Source organism: Amblyomma americanum, chromosome 10 (genome assembly GCF_052857255.1).
Source record: "Amblyomma americanum isolate KBUSLIRL-KWMA chromosome 10, ASM5285725v1, whole genome shotgun sequence".
Lineage (NCBI taxonomy): Eukaryota > Metazoa > Arthropoda > Arachnida > Ixodida > Ixodidae > Amblyomma > Amblyomma americanum.
The window spans coordinates 109,055,958-109,073,847 of record NC_135506.1 but is presented as its reverse complement, the minus strand read 5'-3'; the positions used below and the strand labels follow the sequence as shown (position 1 = coordinate 109,073,847).

The 17,890-nt window shown below is 46.8% G+C and overlaps 1 pseudogene; it reads left to right on the top strand.

Moving 5' to 3' along the window:
• LOC144108623 (vascular endothelial growth factor receptor 1-like) overlaps positions 1 to 16,411 on the top strand; it is a 49,573-nt pseudogene extending 33,162 nt beyond the window's left edge.
• Positions 16,412 to 17,890: the final 1,479 nt, after the last annotated feature.

Genomic DNA, 17,890 nt, shown 5'->3' with positions numbered 1-17,890 from the left:
TTTCGCTTACATCTCCTTTGAGGTGGCCAAATACTGCGACGAAGGAAAGCGCCTCTTGGGTTGGTTGGGCCCATTCCGACCCTTCCTATAGGATCCCGAAACGCCGGCTTGCCTGATTTTAAATGCGAAGTAGGCGCCGCTGTATTGGTCTTTCGCATTGTCCTCACCAGAAACTCATTATGCAAGTTTGCCGACTTTGCTGCCGCTCTTACTTCAAGGAGCGAAAGCATAAGTGGCCGTGTTGGAAGACGGAGATATATAGGGTGGATAGAATGGGGGTGGGAAGACCGCGGCTCATTCCCTCGGCCGCGCGCGACACCTCTGCGCATCGATTATGCTAGGGGCAAAGTGGCGCTGCTACCAGCGGATTGGTAAGCTGCACAAGCCGCAGCATTTAAGTTTGTTTCGCCGCCTGTATTGGACTATCTATAGCAGCATTTTCTTATGCGAGGGCGAATGTCTTCAACAGCAACACTGCTGTGGGAAACGTTGAAGTGGCTGTAGACCATCACAGCTATGCTGTGCGACACATAGATGCGCGGCTGATTTATTACATTTCAGCCTAAGTGGCTAGGAAGCGAGTTTTGACAACTCATTGTGAGGCTTGCAGGGCAGCTTGTCTCCGTGATAAAGGCAACATTCCCAAATAACTTCCAGCACAGGCAACTAAGGAGTGGGACCAAGGGACGCCTTTTATATCCGTCAGTATCATGTTACTATCTAGTCAATGTCCTTCAAATCAAACTTACACATGCTTTCAGACGCGCGCTTGCATGTCGAAGCTGCGGCAGAGATTCTAAAATCAATTGGTGATATCTAAAAAATTGGTTGTTCTGAGCATTCTGTTGCGCTGACAGCATCAGTTGCAAATTTTTATTGTCTCACATGGATTCAATTTGTTTTTAAGGGTATAAATCAGGAAGATACTGAGAGGAAAAGGCAAACACTGAAACCTTGTGTGTTGTAGATCAAATTCTGCAAAATATTTCGCCCTCGCTTGTAAATAACGATTTCATGGCCAGATGTGTTGCTTCACCGTCTAGAATCTTACATGCGCGTCAAGATGACATGCATGCTACAGGTTCGCAAGCGGCGACAAAAACTGGTTTGTGCGTCAGGGCGCCTTCAGCCAATGCGACTGCAGTTTTGAGGTACTGTGGCAGTCGCATTACAACTTGCTCTTTTCGCCGCAGTGGCTGCGTTTCGATAGTAGCGCTATGCAGAGAGGCAGCGCACGTTTAAGAGACCCAGGTGGTTGAATTTATTCCGAAACCTTCCACTACGGCATCCCTCACATCCTCGGCAGCGTCTCGAAATTATAACGCACAAAACGCGCTTCAGTCCAGCTATGCGATGCAAACTGGGCTTGTGAAGCCCCATATTTCATGGCAATAATGATGCGATTTGAAGAAACATTATTTTATGGTAAACACTCATTCTATGACACTCACAGAAAACCCGCAATAAGCGAAACAGGCTCATTTTCCCCTCAGTGGTAAAAAATTACGAGACACGTTGGCAACTTAAGTGTTGAGAGACGAAAGCCGACCAATCTGTGACAATTTTCCCTATGCCATGACGACTTCCGGTGCATGTGACGTAACACCGTTCCCGTGCCTATATCTTTACCCAAATTATACATCTTTCGAGATCTTCGTTAATAATTGCGCTTATTTAAACCTTTCCCATCTAATTTGACAAAAATTCGACGTTTTTCTGACCATTCTGTGACAATTTTTTCTATGCCGTGACGCATTCCGGTGGGTGTGACGTCACACCGTTCTCGTGGCTATATTTGCGTCGGTGCTATTCGAACGCAATTTTGACTTTTTTTACTATATTTAAGCAACTAATTACTCTACAGTCATCAAACGCGGTTTCTAGGTTTATTTTTTCTTCCTCTAACTGAAGCAACCATTGGTTTTCCCCTATCTTTTTTTAGTTTCCCCGTTAACACTTGTGACACCTTCTGTTAACGGACGGACGACAGTGTGAGCCTATAAAGGCTTTCGCCTTAAAATATAGCCTGCGAGATGCGCTCATTTCAGTCCCGCACCTTACCGCGGCCTCTGCCGTAAGCGCCGCCATACGGCATCGGCACGCTGTGCGGCCATGCTTCCCCGGCCAGTTTTCACACCTCGCATTCTAGTCACCTTAACGGAGATACGCAATTCTGAAACCTCTACTCCCCTTTTCGACATCTAGCGACAAAGAGGTGACGATAATACCCGGACAGGCCGGGAGACTCTTTCTGGAGACGACGCAGCTAGAGAGAGAGAAAAAGTGACTAAACTTTAGACAATCGGATAACCTCTGTTATGCCTTAGTGGCACCACACGGCGACGCCCTTTCATCGACGTCACAACAGCGCGTGCAAGAATGCATATAAAAACCTCTGGCTCTGTCTTCCGAGGGAAGTTAATACTTAAAACACTTTCTGCAAGCATGCGGAGCTCATTCTTAAAGAGGAAATTAAGTGTGTCTTTGCACTCCACCGTTTCGCTACACAAGGCATATATTTGCACAATCTCGACACTGCCGACTGGATGTAGTGCGCATGACAATGATTTTTATCCAACCTTGTTGACAGAAATGTCCGGTCGCCTTGCTTAAAAAGCAGCAGGGTCGAGATCTACTACTTTTTCAGGGGATTCAGTGTTGACCTTTAAAAACAGCTTTCTGCCGGATGCTTCTATTTCCTACACTTCGCTCCATACGTTTCCTTATTTCCGATCCCCCCCCCCCCCCCCCACCCCGCGGCTAATCCCGCGGTGGCGGTGGCGGTGGTGAACGACACGGAGCTGTTCGCGTACGGTGCCAACTTCACACTGGTGTGCACGGTGACAGGCAGCAAGACCCTGGACGCCTGGTGGGATTGGTGCGAATATATCGACCCCGCGCTTGCTTCGAGCGGAGCATCGACAGGGAATTCAAGCGCCTAGGAGAGCACACCCCCCACGTGAACGGCCCCGGCAACGGTGCTCCGCTGCTGCAGAGGGCCGACGGAAAACGACGCGTAAACGTGACGCTGCGACTGCGCGCCCACCAGTCGGGGCTCTACCGATGCTTGCGAATAAACAGGATGGGATCGAGCAGGAGCGTCGCCAAGTTCTACGTCACCGGTACAGCGCGTTTCGTTTTGCCGGGTATTAATCTTCCTGCGCCCATACTGCACCGCAGTGAAGCTTCCAGACGAAAAGACATTCGTCGTCTGTAAATGCGAGTAAGGGAAATTCAGAAAACAATGGTGAATTCATTACGATCATCGCTGAAGTATGGTTCATTCCTGTTTCCAGAAAAATTGCAGTCATTTAATGATGCAAACACCCCGTCACGGCTCGACCTTAACGCCACCGGACCTCATCTCTCCTGTAAAAGCAAGCATTTAAATCATCGCAATATATGTAAGTACGTTGTTTTATTTTTATTTTGTAAAATTGCCCTTTGCCACCCATCTGCAATAAGCAAAGGGAGCCAAGGATCATTCAAGCTGTCAACAAGCAACTTTTACATTGGCCTCTTTCAGTTCCTTGTAAATGGACGCCAATAAATGAAATCATCATCAGCAGCAGCAGTCTGACTGCGCCCACTGCAGGTCAAAAGTCTCTCCCATGTCCCTATAATTAACCCTGCCCTGTGCAAGCTTTTCTTACCGTATCCCCGCAAACTTCTTATTCTCATCCGCCCACCTAACTTTCTGCCGCCCCCTGCTACGCTTTCCTTCCCTCGGAATGCAATCTTTTACCCTTAGGGACCATCGGTTATCTTGCCTTTGTGTTACATGCCCTGCCCAACTTCATTTATTCCTCTTAATTACGACTAGGATCTCATAAACCCGTTTTTTGTTTCTGACCCACCTTGCCGTCTTCCTTCGCAAATGTTTCTTGTTATCGACTGATGTATAAACTCAGAAATTCTTGCACTGCAGGAATTCTGTTCTGTATATTTGCAAAACACTGCAACAACTGGTACATCAGGAGGATCCTGAAAACACAGTGTCCCGGAAAAGAAAGGGATTCAAAAACAATAGCAACTGTAGGAATCAAGGAAATATATAAATACGTGAGAATCTGGGACGTTCGTTATTACGTGTTGAAATGTATACCATACCAAAACGCATATTTTCAAGAATTGCATACACACACAAGAAACGCTGTAATTTAGTACAGGCTTTGATTTTTCGGTTTCCAGTGTTTGCAATGGTGCACATTCAGCTTAATTTGGAAGTGAACGTCGGGCCGATGACAGTTTCGTGCTCCAACGTCATGGAGATGTCAAGAACGGCTTAGAGATCTTCTCTTCGGACGTAATACAGATGGATCAGGACAAAGTGAGCCTGAGTTGCCTGGCCAACCAGTTCAAGTACGAGAATCTGACCTGGCGGTGAAAAGCGAAAGGCCCCCTACACTACTTCAGCCTCAGCCCGAGTGGTAAGCAGACAACGGAAAGTCCTCACCTCTGCGCACAAGATGGACTTGATAACAGCTGAAAGCAGGGAAACCATATATTATAATGGTTATAGATTTTTATGGTGCAAGGGCGTCTATGGCCAAAGAGCGCCATGGCACAAGGAATTTTTGACTTCTCAAGATGGGGTAAAAGACCATTTCCCAAGCATTTCCCCCTAAATAAGTCCAACGCGAGACTAAGGGAGAGCTTGTGCCCATTGGTGGATATCCGGTGGCACTGGAGATCGAACCCCACACCTCCTTCATGCGAGTTGGATGCTAAACCACTTGGCCACCGCTGCGGTGGGGAAGCCAAATAGTATGTAACCAAATAGGTTGTACAAATGCATTTCGCTGCAGAAAATAAATAAACAAAAAGATGAAGGCCTGACCCCAGAGAAATGATGTCGGCGTTGTGAGCCAAAAATCACAATATTGACTGTGGCAGGTAGGGCCCAGAGAGCAACCTTGAAGGTAGGTGGGCCACATGGATCACGCGACCTTGTGGCGTCCTCCTCATAACCTGCCCTACGGATAGTGAGCAAACTGCGCACCGTGGCAAGTGGCAGTTAAGTTAAAGATTGGTCGCTCGGGAAGAGCAACTTGGGCCGCACAAGACCCACCGCCGGGAGCTCCTGCCATCGCAGGTACTTAGTTCTGAGTACTCAGCTCTATTTCCAGCAACTTCTGTTTATGCCTCTCGGTGAAGAAAGAAAAAAAATTCATGGGAAGTTCATGCATTACTTTATGATATTTAAGATCTTGATCTTTCATATTCATTGCTGCTTACATATGCTTGCGCGACTAACTGCGTGCGTCAGTAAAATTTGCAACGTAGAGAAATAGAAAACTAGACCGTGTTTTGTGCCTTAACGTATGTTCGTGCTGATGCAGATGCTCTGCAGATTAATAGGTCGTCGACGGCATTCTCCAAAAACCTTACTCTGTACTTCAACCCTATCGGGCGCAATCAGTCCGGCCGCTACGAGTGCATCGGCGCCACCCGCGGAGAGAACACACATCGACACATCCATTTCGTCAACATCACTGTGCGAGGTATAACGGGGTGTCTGATCTTCCTGCTAGTTTGCAGTGCTCGAGGGTCGGTGCTCAAAATTTTTCTGGCTTTCCTAGACGGTATACGGATTTCTAATTTTTATGATTAATTTGGCATCAGCTACCGGGCGGGTGTTCAGCGAGCAGAGGGGCTGTGTCACCTAAGCACGGTCTGAGCTCGCCTGCGGCCGCGGCTTCACTGTCCGTGGGAGCACTAATGCTGACGCATACTCTGCCGCGTGAATCGCGCTGATCGTCTGTTAATTTCCTCATTTCTTTGAACGAGTCACAATTTTCACTTTGCGCACATCTTTGCGCTTTGATGATCAGAAACCACTGGTCCATCATTTATAAGGCGGCAGAAAAACATTTTCACATACAATAAGGAGCAGAGAGAGGCCTTACACATTTGCGGGTTGATTCGAACATTCATACCGAACGAGTACAGCACCCGCCGCGGCATTATAGAGTCTGAGAACACTTCAATGGACGTCTTATGGATTATTTGCTCACCACAACGCAGACATGCGTCCTCCCGAGTAGAACGCGAACACCAACCTGCGGAACGACGTCGTGAGCGCCGGGTCGTACATCCTTCTGTACTGCTCAGAACGGCCTGCCGGAACTCACCACCTCGTGATTCAAGGACGGCAAGCCGCTCAACATGACTGGCCCCAGGCTCATCAAGGAAGAGGTGACACCCCAGGACAGCGGCTTCTACCAGTGCCGGGCCGAGAACAGGGCCGGGGCCACCTACGCAAACATCACCATCTACGCCGCCAGTGGTGCGTATGCTCGACGAGGCTTCTCTGGACTCATTTGCTCGAATCCACGGGCTTCGTTTCATTATGAAAAGGGTAAGGCGTAAAGCTAGGGCAAACTTCAAGTTGTCGTATTTATTGCCACAAAATATTGTGGGCATTTTACATAACGAGCCGTGCTCCTCAAAAATAACTTGAAGTTTTCTCGGCTTTCGGTTAAGTGAGCTTGGTGATAGAGTGCCTTCTTTTACTCAGCGTTGCTTTGTGGCAATAGGTGAGCTCTGCGTCGCCGTGATATCAGGACAGTGTACCTGACAGACAGCGTTGTCAGTGCAGAATATTAATATATATGATTAACTGTTTATGCTTGTTTCAGGAGTACTGGCGCATGACATGAGAAGCTCAAATCACTTGGATGAGCGTCGGGCTCACGGTATTCGGCATTTACATCCTCGTCACCTTGTTCTTCTTCTGCAAGAAATACCACGCAGTTAAAACAGTTGAGTATGCCCTCGACGAGTGTGCAGCGAGTGATGAATGAGTGCTTGCGCTGTGCACACGTTTTTTTTAGAATCACGCAGAAAGAAGAGAAGGAGATAGAGTTATTGAACAAAGCCCTCTTCGACGAGAGTCAGGTGGACATGTTCAACCCAGACCTGCCGCTGTGTGAGCAGGTGGAGTTGCTGCCGTACAACCAGCACTGGGACTTCCCCAGGGATCGCCTCAAGCTGGGTACGCACACAGCACACATACGATATTCTGACGCGAACACTCGTCGCCTCCAGTTTCACGGGCCATCGGAAAAGCTTAGAGTAATGGGAAAAAGAAACGCCTGCTGCAAAGCGGGCGGGGAACTTGATAGACGGCATAAGTACACCACGTTGATTATAACTTCTTCTCTTATTGCTATCTTCATCCGCAAATGCTGTTTTAAATATGCCGTCGAACCAAGAACGCACCACATATTTTTAATCATAACAATAACGAGAACTCCGCCATGGTTAATGCAACCTTAAGAATAACCGCGCGCAACTTCACACTGTCAATTACGCGAAGAGCGGGTAGGTTCTTTCCCTATGGAGTGCCGTCGTTTAAGTGCTCCATCGGAAGCGAAGAGAGCCACTTCCAGCTGACCTGAATTCAGAACTGGTGCGCCCGATAATTCCCTGGCCTATGCGAATTATTCGGCGCTGAAGTCGCAACAGAAAACCGTAGAATACAATTTGTTAACTATAGCCATTGAGTTGGCGGCGAAAGAAGGTAAATTGTGTTGTTTTGCCAAGGCAGTCTAGCATAGCCTCCTTTTTCACGTACAGGCAGAACCTTTGGACAGGGTGCTTTCGGTCGTGTTGTCAAGGTGGAAGCCATTGGTCATGAACCCAACGGATAGTCGCTTACGGTTGCTGTGAAAATGCTCAAAGGTGAGCCACTACGTGCCAGTGTGAAAAGTAAGGCGATAGTCTTTAATATACCTCGCGTTTGTTTTGCTAACTTTCTTGCGTTCCTCAGAAGGAGCCGACATGTCTCAGCGCAAGGCGTTGATGGCGCAGCTAATGATCCTCATTTATCTCGGTCGGCACTTGAACATTTTGAATATCCCCGGCGCTGTCACGAAGAACGCAGCCAAGGGTAAGGTTCACTGCTGCTTTTGTCTACAACTGTAGTGTGCGCGCTTGAACTAGTTAGCAAGAACGACGGGGGAAATTTTCCGCAGCCTGATTATGAAGTGTAAATTTCATCGGCTAAAATTTCCCAATTAGCTTGTTGGTAGCTCATAGAGCAATGGACAATCTTAAATTCGACGTGAACAAGGGGCAGCAAAGAAGCCATCACAAGCCTCTAGCATTGAACCTGCGTGAACTGGTTGAAAGTCAGTGCTGTGGATGTCTCGATTGTCCCTTCCGAATTAGCGCTGCTTGTGTGTTATTAGTTTAATGCCCAGCAGCTATTCAGCACAAAAGGTGGAACCGGTGACAAAACGAGGAAGAGCGCATTGCCAATGCTCAGGTCGACATTAGTGCGTTCATAAGTGCGCTGATATGCTCAATTCCAACAGCATCTGTTCTGCTGCATGCAGGTGAAAAGATCGTGATCGTGGAATACTGCAAATTCGGAAACCTTCGGCACTACCTGCTGAGGCACCGCGAGCGCTTCATCAACCAGATGAACTCCGAGACGGGCAGAGTGGATCCGGACATATGCTACAGCCCAAAGTCACCGACGTCGGCGTCACCCGGCTTCCGGTCGGCTTTTGCTGCCTTTGCGATTTAGAACCCCGTCTACTTGGGAGGGTTGCGCTGTGGGTCGGAGCAGTGTGATTAAGCAGACCGGATTTACTTTGTGCGCACTGCGCGCACAGGCTGCTAATTTTTGGCTGCTTATTGTACACGGTGAATGTTTTAACGTTCAAAGCATTAAAGCATCCTTCTAAGATAACACCGTGGTCACTAGACGCGCCTTTGTTCACTCCAAACCATCGAGCTGGTGTGGCGGAGTGCTTAGCGTGCTTGTCTCGCACTTCAGAGGCCCTCGTTCAATTCCCCAACTAGACCAATTTCCTACTCTTGTTTATTTATTATTACTCCTGGAATTTTCGCTCACGGCCGACGCCGCCGACGCCGCCGACTTTTCTGCGACACGGGGTCCTTAACGCTGTCGCGTTAAAATTCCTGATAATCTTTTGTAAAAAGAATATATCCAGAGCACACCATATATATATATATATATATATGGTGTGCTCTGGAGAACCGGCCTAAAGTATAAGCCGTCCAACGTGGACAGGATAATTTCTTCGGCGGAAGTAGTCCTCTTTAAAGGAGTATTTGCCCGTTGGAATCCAATTTATCGTCAATCAGAGATATTTAAAATGATGCAGCACAGCTACCGTTGAGTAGCCGAACGGCACTTTCATGTCGACTCTACCAGATAATTACTCTCTTGAACATAGTTGTAATGCGGGCTGTCCCGTGTTGACCATTGACAGTATTGTTACTGCATATTATGCCTACCTATTGTAAACGTCAAAATGATGGAGGTGACTTCCGCGTGGGGCGAACGAGACGAGTTATTTTTGTGTAGCGCGTCCAACGCTCACTCGCTTTCGGACACAAGTGATGGTGAAAATTAGAGGGACCAACAGGCCAGCTGTGATTTTTTTCGTCCATCTTGCGAATGATGACTGTTGTAGAGAATTTAATCATCATCATCATCATAAGCAGCAGCTGCCTGAATACGCCCACTGCAAGGCAAATGCATCTCCTTGGCGCTCGGCTACTGACCCGAATGATGCGGGTTCGATCCCGGCCGCGGCGGTCGAATTTCGATGTAGGCAAAATTCTAGAGGCCTGTGTGCTGTGCGATGTCAGTGCACGTAAAAGAACCCCAGATGGTCGAAATTTCCGGAGCCCTTCACCACGGCGTCCCACATAACCTCAGTCCCTTTCGGACGTTAAACCCCATAAACCATAAACCAATCAATTGCCTCTCCCATGCCTCTCAAATTAGCCCTGTTTTTTGCCAGCTGCGCCCACCGTGTGCCCAAAAACTCCTTATTCTCATTAACCAACATATCTTTCTGCGTCACCCTGCTACGCTTCCCTTCTCTTGGAATCCCACTACGTTACCCTTAAGAACCAGCGGTTATCTTGGTTTCGCATTACATGCCCGGCCGAAGCCCATTTCTTCCTTTTGATTTCGACTAGGATGTCATTAACCCGCGTTTTTTCCCTCACGCACTCTCACCCAGCATTTAAACGAAGTCGTTTAAATCTAAAGCCACCACCTTCATACTGATTCCGACTGTACATTACATGTACTGTTTGAGTAACTGGCTCTGCATGATCACTCACAGCCAATAGCGGCAGCAGCATGCGACGAAGCTCAAGGACGCGGACCTGGCGATGAGTGCGAGCCCTTCAAGCCACGGGAACGAGTTCAGCTCTCTGGTGTCGAAGAGCGGAACCACCACGGACGGATTCCTGCCCGAGAGTGGCAATTACGCGCCGCTCATGAGTGGATCCCCTCTGCAAGACCACGGAGCTCCCGAGGAACGCGGCGCTCACCACTTGCAACCTGCTATGCTTCGCCTTCCAGTGCGCCCGCGGAATGGAGTACCTCGTCTCCAGGAAGGTACGCGCGGGCGCAATTCGGTTCCTATAAAAACTTCCCTTGGGCGCGAGCGCTTCGTGATTGGTCGAAGCAAAATTTTCTACTAATCACGGGAGCCAGTGAAAGCTATATCTAGGACCTCCTGAATTGAAGATGTTATTTGAGAGAAAGAGATGCAGAAAAAAATTGAGCAAAAATTCAAATTCTGTTAAATCTATAAATCTGTGCACCAGTTATGCCGACATTGAAACCTGTCGAACACAGATTGGTCCTACTTATCATTTGTGATTTACTGAGTCGGCGTCTGTGTCACTTGTCGACGCACATGCGGTACAGTATATGTTTCTCGCATTAGCGCCGCCGACCTTGCCTTCAGTATGGTATATGTATGCGCGCAGTACGCCTCCTACACACATTTCACGTATCTTACTCCTTCTCTCTTGCATTGAGGATGATGGCAAGAGGCAGCAGCGCTATGTTGTCTTCCTTTCAATATGATGACATGGGCTCACCCCAAGTGCCAAAGAGCCCAATGGTTTCTGAGGGCGAAGCGACATCTATCAGAAGCCAACCATGCGATCATACGAGTGGCAGTCGCAGTCCGTTATTTGCACATTGCACAGAGCGCACAAAGCCGTGATGGTCAATCGGTACAACGGGGATGAAGCCCGGGAGACTCATTATTGCTGCACAGTTATGCTCGTACTCCTGGTGCCCATAAGTTCCCGTGCATTAAGTGTTTGCTGTGACACTATATACGCTGATTACGTAAAGTTAGTCGTACGCAAAAACGGACCATTAGCGACTCGCCCCTTCGTTCTCATGTTGTCGGGTGTCGAGTTGCTTAGCGGTTTCGATCCGGTCTGTCATATAATGCGCTCGTGTGCGAATAGCTGCGTGTATCGGCGTCCACGGAGCTCTAAAAAAGCGTCGTAGGCCGAGTTTTCCTCCACCAAACGATTTTGAGCATTTCTACGCGTTCACAACACATCTGACAAAAATTTCAGCAAAACGATTGTTTTTGCGCGTCATCTCCGCGAACGTGCAGCTACAGCGGTCGGAAATTCGGTAAAACGAGACCTGCATGTTACACTGCGGATTACTTCAGCCAACCGGACGCTGTGGGGAGCGGTGTTTATGAACTTTTGCTGGACAAGGGGTTCAGCTTATGGCGGCATCAAGCGCGAAAAAGAATCTATGCGTTCATGGTTATTTTTAAAAGCGAAAGCATAAACATTCGATTACAAACTACTGAACGCATCTGCTGATTCGTGCGTCACATTAGCGGCTGAGTTTGGAAGCCTGTGCCTAAGCTTTTGTTGACATTATTGTGTCAGCATTGTATTACATGAGTTCTGTTTCTCATGTGTACCGTTAGTTTGGCGTACTGTAGGCCTCTTTAGCAACTTTGTGGGGAAAGCAACGCAGAGAAAACTACGGCGTCTTTTAATATCGAACAAGCGCAGAGCGAACCTACTTCAGCTGAGTCTAGCTCCTCTCTAAACAGTTTCCTATTTTAGATCTTTTGCGATAGCTTCATTGTTGAGTTTATTTATGCAAATACACAAGAAGTGGCCGATGGACTGAAGTAATCAAAATGTCTCCTAACACAGGGTTAATTTAAAAACAAAAGGACTATGCTTTAGCATGCTTTAGACCAGACCCACACATCAAAGCAAATATATTTGGGCGCAAATGTAGTACATGTCTTTGATTCAAGAACGTGAGGAAATAAAAAATGAGCGCTGCATTATTTGGAGAGTATAAACGGCAGCGAAAGCTGCAAAATAAAACAAAACTAACGCTGAGCACGTCTTTAAGATAGTAGTTTATCTTGGCGCAACCGAAATCTCTGCTCTTTGTATTGTCATGACTCGCCGACACAAAAAGACTTGCTTCTTTTTGTTTTTCTTGCAGTTAATTCACAGAGACTTGGCGGAGAGAAACGACCTGTTGAGTGAAAAGAACGTCGTGAAAATCTGCGATTTTGGGCTCGCCAAGGACTGTTACAAGTACTCCAACTACGTCAAGAAGGGAGACGTAAGTTCGCTATTTTCAGCCATTCCTCAATGCGTTCTGTTCGCCGTCAATCAAAGCTGAGTTGACGAAATCGCAGTACGAGAGTTGAGACAGTGTAGCTGGATCGCTGGAAATTTGATGCTATTTAAAATAAGTATTTCTGCGAACAATTTTTCGTTTCAGGAAAATTTGTGTAGCATCAGAGTAGCTAAACGCAGGTCGAGTTATAGTCAGATACATTTGCAGAATGAAGCGGCTAATGTCTTCCATACGTAGCTTTCCAACGGACGGAGTCAGCTCTGTGGTAAACTGCCTTATGCCTGCTGGGGTGGCATCGCAGGTAGTTATCAGGTACAAAACGGTTGACAACCACGTCATGACAGTAGCCTAATGGCATTGGTGGGAAGGCCTCCTTTGGCGGTTTTTGAAAGTGGAGCTCACTGCAGTAACGTATTTTATGTGGCCACATAACAGTAATAACTGAGTACAGATCTCTGTACAAATAGAAGTGCACTGGAACCACGTTAAAACTGAAAGATTTATAACGAAATAATCGTTGTAATGAAAGTATGACAATTCCCCTTCGACGATAGGTCAAAATGGGCTATAACGAAGCTACGCCTATAACGAAGTAACAATCGGGCCAATTCAACTTCGTTGTAACGAGGTTAAACTGTACCTCACTTCGGTATTCTGCTCACGCTCAGTATCTGTCGTTGTGTGGTTGCTGAAATTGTGCGGCAATATAGTCGGTTCATTGTGCTGGGTAGCTCGGTGGACACAAAATTTTACTATTGCACTGAAATATGCTCCCAAACTGCACAGTTTATAAACTTTCTTTCATGACACTGACGGAATAGTCATGTGCTTCGAAAGAACATATCTGCATATTTATGTGTAGGATAATGCCATTAAGAAATAGTTGCTTTTTTGCAGCTCTAGAGGCTACGTAGGATATTTTATCGATAGTTAAGTCCTAGGGCCATATTATGAGCGATTATAACACAGGATCATGTTAGTAAACTATTGCATTCGGTTCGGTTATCGCTACTATAATATAGTTTATAGTTTCACTAACTCTTCTTAGAGACCAGCACAGCGTTGGTAATAACTTGTGCGCCATTTTCGGCCCCATTTGTTACTACTATGTCGCTATCAGCTGACACTCTCGTCATTTGGCCTCACATTCTTTTGTTGCGCACATCTGAGAAATTGCAGTCGTTTTGAAGCTTCACGTAAACGGCAGCACAGGGATGCATGCGACCCTGTGGTCCAAACTACGCACGCCGGAGGATTGGCAGTATGAAAGCCAGTGGCAACAAAATTGGCATGCTAAGTGTTTTGGAATCAAATACTGATCAACTTAATTTCTTGCATTGTTTGCATGGCTAGGTATGCTTGGCTGGAAAGGGTATTAGTGAGGCCTGTGTGCATTTCAGGCTTCATAACTGTATGGAAATTCATATTCGATTTTTTGCTGACAAAATGCACCTGATGGCGACCCGAGATAGTGTTGTGAGAGAGCGCTGTCGACTGTATGTATATGTATTAAAATAGGCTCGTTCTACATGATCATTCTCTTACAGGAATCTAGCAGCACTGCCTTCTTTCTTTCTTCCGGGCCTTCTACACGTGAAATGGACCGCTATTGAGTCAATTATGGAAAGAGTCTTCACGACAAAAAGCGACGTGTACGTTTCTGATTGCTTCACGATCCGAAAACATAGTAAAAGTCCTGCTTTATTCAGAATGAGTCCGTCAGCATAAGACAGGTACTTCTTGCTTCCAGCAGTCAAGTAAGCTGTCATGATTATCCAAATCATTTTTCGAGTACTGGGGCAAGGAAGGATGAGTTGGAGGTAAATCAAAGATGCCTTTGGCATGCAGTGAACTTAGCTGTACTGATGATGATGGTGACGAGGATTAAGCCTGCACTTGGTGCTATACGCCTCTTTTTGGTATGGACCACATGTGTTCTTGATGTGATCACAGCAGGCCTGCTATAAAAATATTTGCCAGAGCGAGTCCAGTGCTGTAATAGTAGCTCAACATTTACCGCCACGCTGAAACACAACGCATTTCAAGGGCAAACCGTACTGCTGAGGCAATGTGCACGCTTATGAACAATGGATCGAGGCTCACATTGTGCATTATTATGTCTGACCGCTTGAATTTCAACATTTTTGAGGGCGCATCAGTGCCCGTGGAAAACAAAGCAGAAAGACCAACTGCTGAAAATATAGCTGAGCACGGTCTCGCAGTAATAATAAATTGTCTTACTTGCCTGCGATTGTTATTAAATCAAGGACATAGGAACGACCTGTCGTCCTATTCACAGGTGGTCATATGGAGTGCTGCTGTGGGAGATGTTCTCCTTGGGAAGAAATGCTTATCCTGGAGTTGTCATCGACGAGTCCTTCTATAAGAGGCTTAAGAACGGCTACCGGATGGAAAAGCCCGAATACGCACCCGACGACGTGTAAGCACCAACATACTGTCAGATGCGCTAAATGCTGCAAAGGCTTTCTTGCCCATATGTTGTAGCTTAATACGTCATTTTCTTTTGCACGCAGGTACGAGATGATGCAGAGCTGCTGCAGGCAGAGCCAAAGGAGCGGCCGGACTTTCAACTTTGGTAACTCGCCTCGGCGACCTTCTTCAGGCCGGAGTGCGAGATGTAGGTCAACTTGCAATGAATACCTGTTCTCATTCACATTTACGCGTATCGCACGTAAATAAAACGCATCTCGTCGACTTAGCTGAGCGAAGACAGTTGTTCACTGAATGTAAAAAGCACAAAAGCCCTTCATTCTACATTAACTCGAAAGAGTTAAGGGTCTGATTCAGTGGAAAACCCGACGTCGTCGTCGGCACGAGTAAATAACCCCCAGAAAAGCAGTCTACGTGGGCCGCCTGGGTGGCAGGTGGGCCATCAGGCCTTGCCCACTGAATTGCGACTGAGCTTCCCACCTTGGCAGGTGGCAGTATATTAGAAATTGGTCGCGAGAGGTTTCTCGGGAAGAGCAAGCTGTGTCTTACAAGCCCCCACCGGCAGCTGCGTTTGAACCTGCCGGGGAAGTGGCGCAATTTACCGGTGCACCACTGCACTCGGGGTGGTATGAGGACTCTCATTGATCTATGAATGTAAAGTAGAGAATGAGCAATTTCGGATATAAGGACATTTACTCATTAACGCTATCGCGTGATGCCCCTCAAGCATAGGCGCTTAAGGATCCCTTACAGTTTTCTAACTTTCATTCCGCACCAAGCTGACAAATCACTAACGTAAAGCAACTAACATCTGCATAGCCTGCTTAATTGGCTAGAACTGATGCATGCGAGTGTTTATATAAGATTCCGGCATACGTAGCTATGCGTTGTGATACCATTTAAGAGAATTGTAGCAAGCCGAATATTAAGAGCAGGAAGAAGTCGCAACTAAATCAAAATTAACCCAGGTCGTGCTTTAACACTTCGCACTCATTTTTTCGCCGGCTCCAGATTATAAGCCAAATCCTTTCATGTGCAGTACTACATGGTCTTGAACGACCCCTACGCCGATGCGAACCATACCACGAAGAACGACTACCTCGCCATGGGAAACAATAGTCCAAACCCGGATTACCTGAACATGAAGTCTGACGACAAAAACTTCATCAACACGAGCCGAGCCAGCATTCAGACGGGCTCGGGCACTACGCCAAGATTGCCATCACCAACACCACCGTCCCCATCGGCGGCGCCATCGCGAGGGCCGGAATCGAAATGATGCCCATACTAGGCCACGGCGGCGATAGTCATGTGAATGATACGGCTACAGCACGGAGTTACATGAACGTCAAAGGGCCGACGTTGAAAATGCACCTTACGGCCGGCAAGCGCCGGAGTGCGCCACCGCTTCTGCTGCCGCAACCAGGTTGTGGAGACGCCAGGGCTTCGGACGACTTGAGCGAAGTGTGCGCCATGCCATCGCCCGCGCACGACCTGGCCGTTATTGTCGAAGGTAATGGCGGCACATAGGTGTCAGTAGTTTCAGACCGCGCCTCGATGGACAACGTGTCCTCAGGTTAGAGGAAGAGGAATGTTGGGCTTAGAAAGCTTAAGCTCTCTTGCGCGTGAGCTATACTGTTTCAGTGAGAAAGAGCTGGATATTCGGCAAACATGCTGCCTCGTGTTACCTGAACTTTCAGTTTAAAGGATGCAACCACGCGACGCTTATGCGCAACGTGAAAAGCATGGACTCTTGTCGAACTTGTGTACATAATGTTGCTATAGATTATGTTTCTCGTTGGTTTTGTGCCCGGTTCGTCACCCTTACCTGTGTCTTCGTGGATATGGTAGGATAATGCCACCGCCTACTCGTTCTCTTTGTCGGTGCACATGAATCTCCGGGCTGAATATACAGAGACCTGTGGTCTGCATGGCGGGCACATTTGAGACAGAAGATCCGATCATGTTAGCATTACCGAGAGCAGCTTCTGTGCAGCAGGCTGCTTGAATATGCACTGCTTGGAACGGTGCTGGCCCAGGAAAGTGACCACATCGTCCCTATACAAAGCAGTTGACGGTTCCTGGAATATTACTCACGAAGTGTTATTGTAGTAATAGGCAGGAATGCGTTAACACTGTTATTTTGACTACGTGCCCCAATTGAAACTGAATGCAAGCTCGCTTTTATGTTTCTCATTAACACGCTCTACGTTCTTTGGAACATAGAAATGGAGAGAATATAAATCAATTATTAAAACATGCCACCTGTAACTGTTTTCTTTCTTCAGCAGCATCCGTCGTTGAAACAGCGACGCAGTGATGGAGCACCGCATACATTGAACGCCTTCAGTTAGATTCATGATCCCACGATATTTAGCGCTTTTTATTTCACGCAGAATGTTTATTATTATTATTATTATTATTATTATTATTATTATTATTATTATTATTATTATTATTATTATTATTATTATTATTATTATTATTATTATTATAATTATTATTATTATTATTATTATTATTATTATTATTATTAATATTATTATTATTGCTCTGCTGACGGGGTAAACACTCATGGCGAGAAATAGTTGGAAATCACTGAAGCATGGAAATTGTGTCAGATAGCATCAGCTCCATAGAGTTTGCTGAGTTAGCAACTTAACTGTGTTTAGCGTGTTCTGAGCACACCAATAACACTTAGCGCAACACCTTGTGTGACTGGAGGGCTTTCAAACTCGCTGTTGTTGGTTGGCTCAGTCGTTAATGGTTTCCTACGTCTACATTGCAAAGCGGTTTCGGTGAACGGGATGAAAATGCCAGCAATAAACATCATTTATCCGTGGTGTCAGCCCTGAACCAGCGACAACACTGCTTAGGTGTAAAATTGAGGGACGGGGGTTAGGTAAAAGCTTTGTATACAGTTGTATTATCCTTTCTACAAGCACTTGAAGTGCCCGGCGTGAGCCTTCGTTACGCGGTTCCCGCATGGATGGGGCATCGCTTCTTACT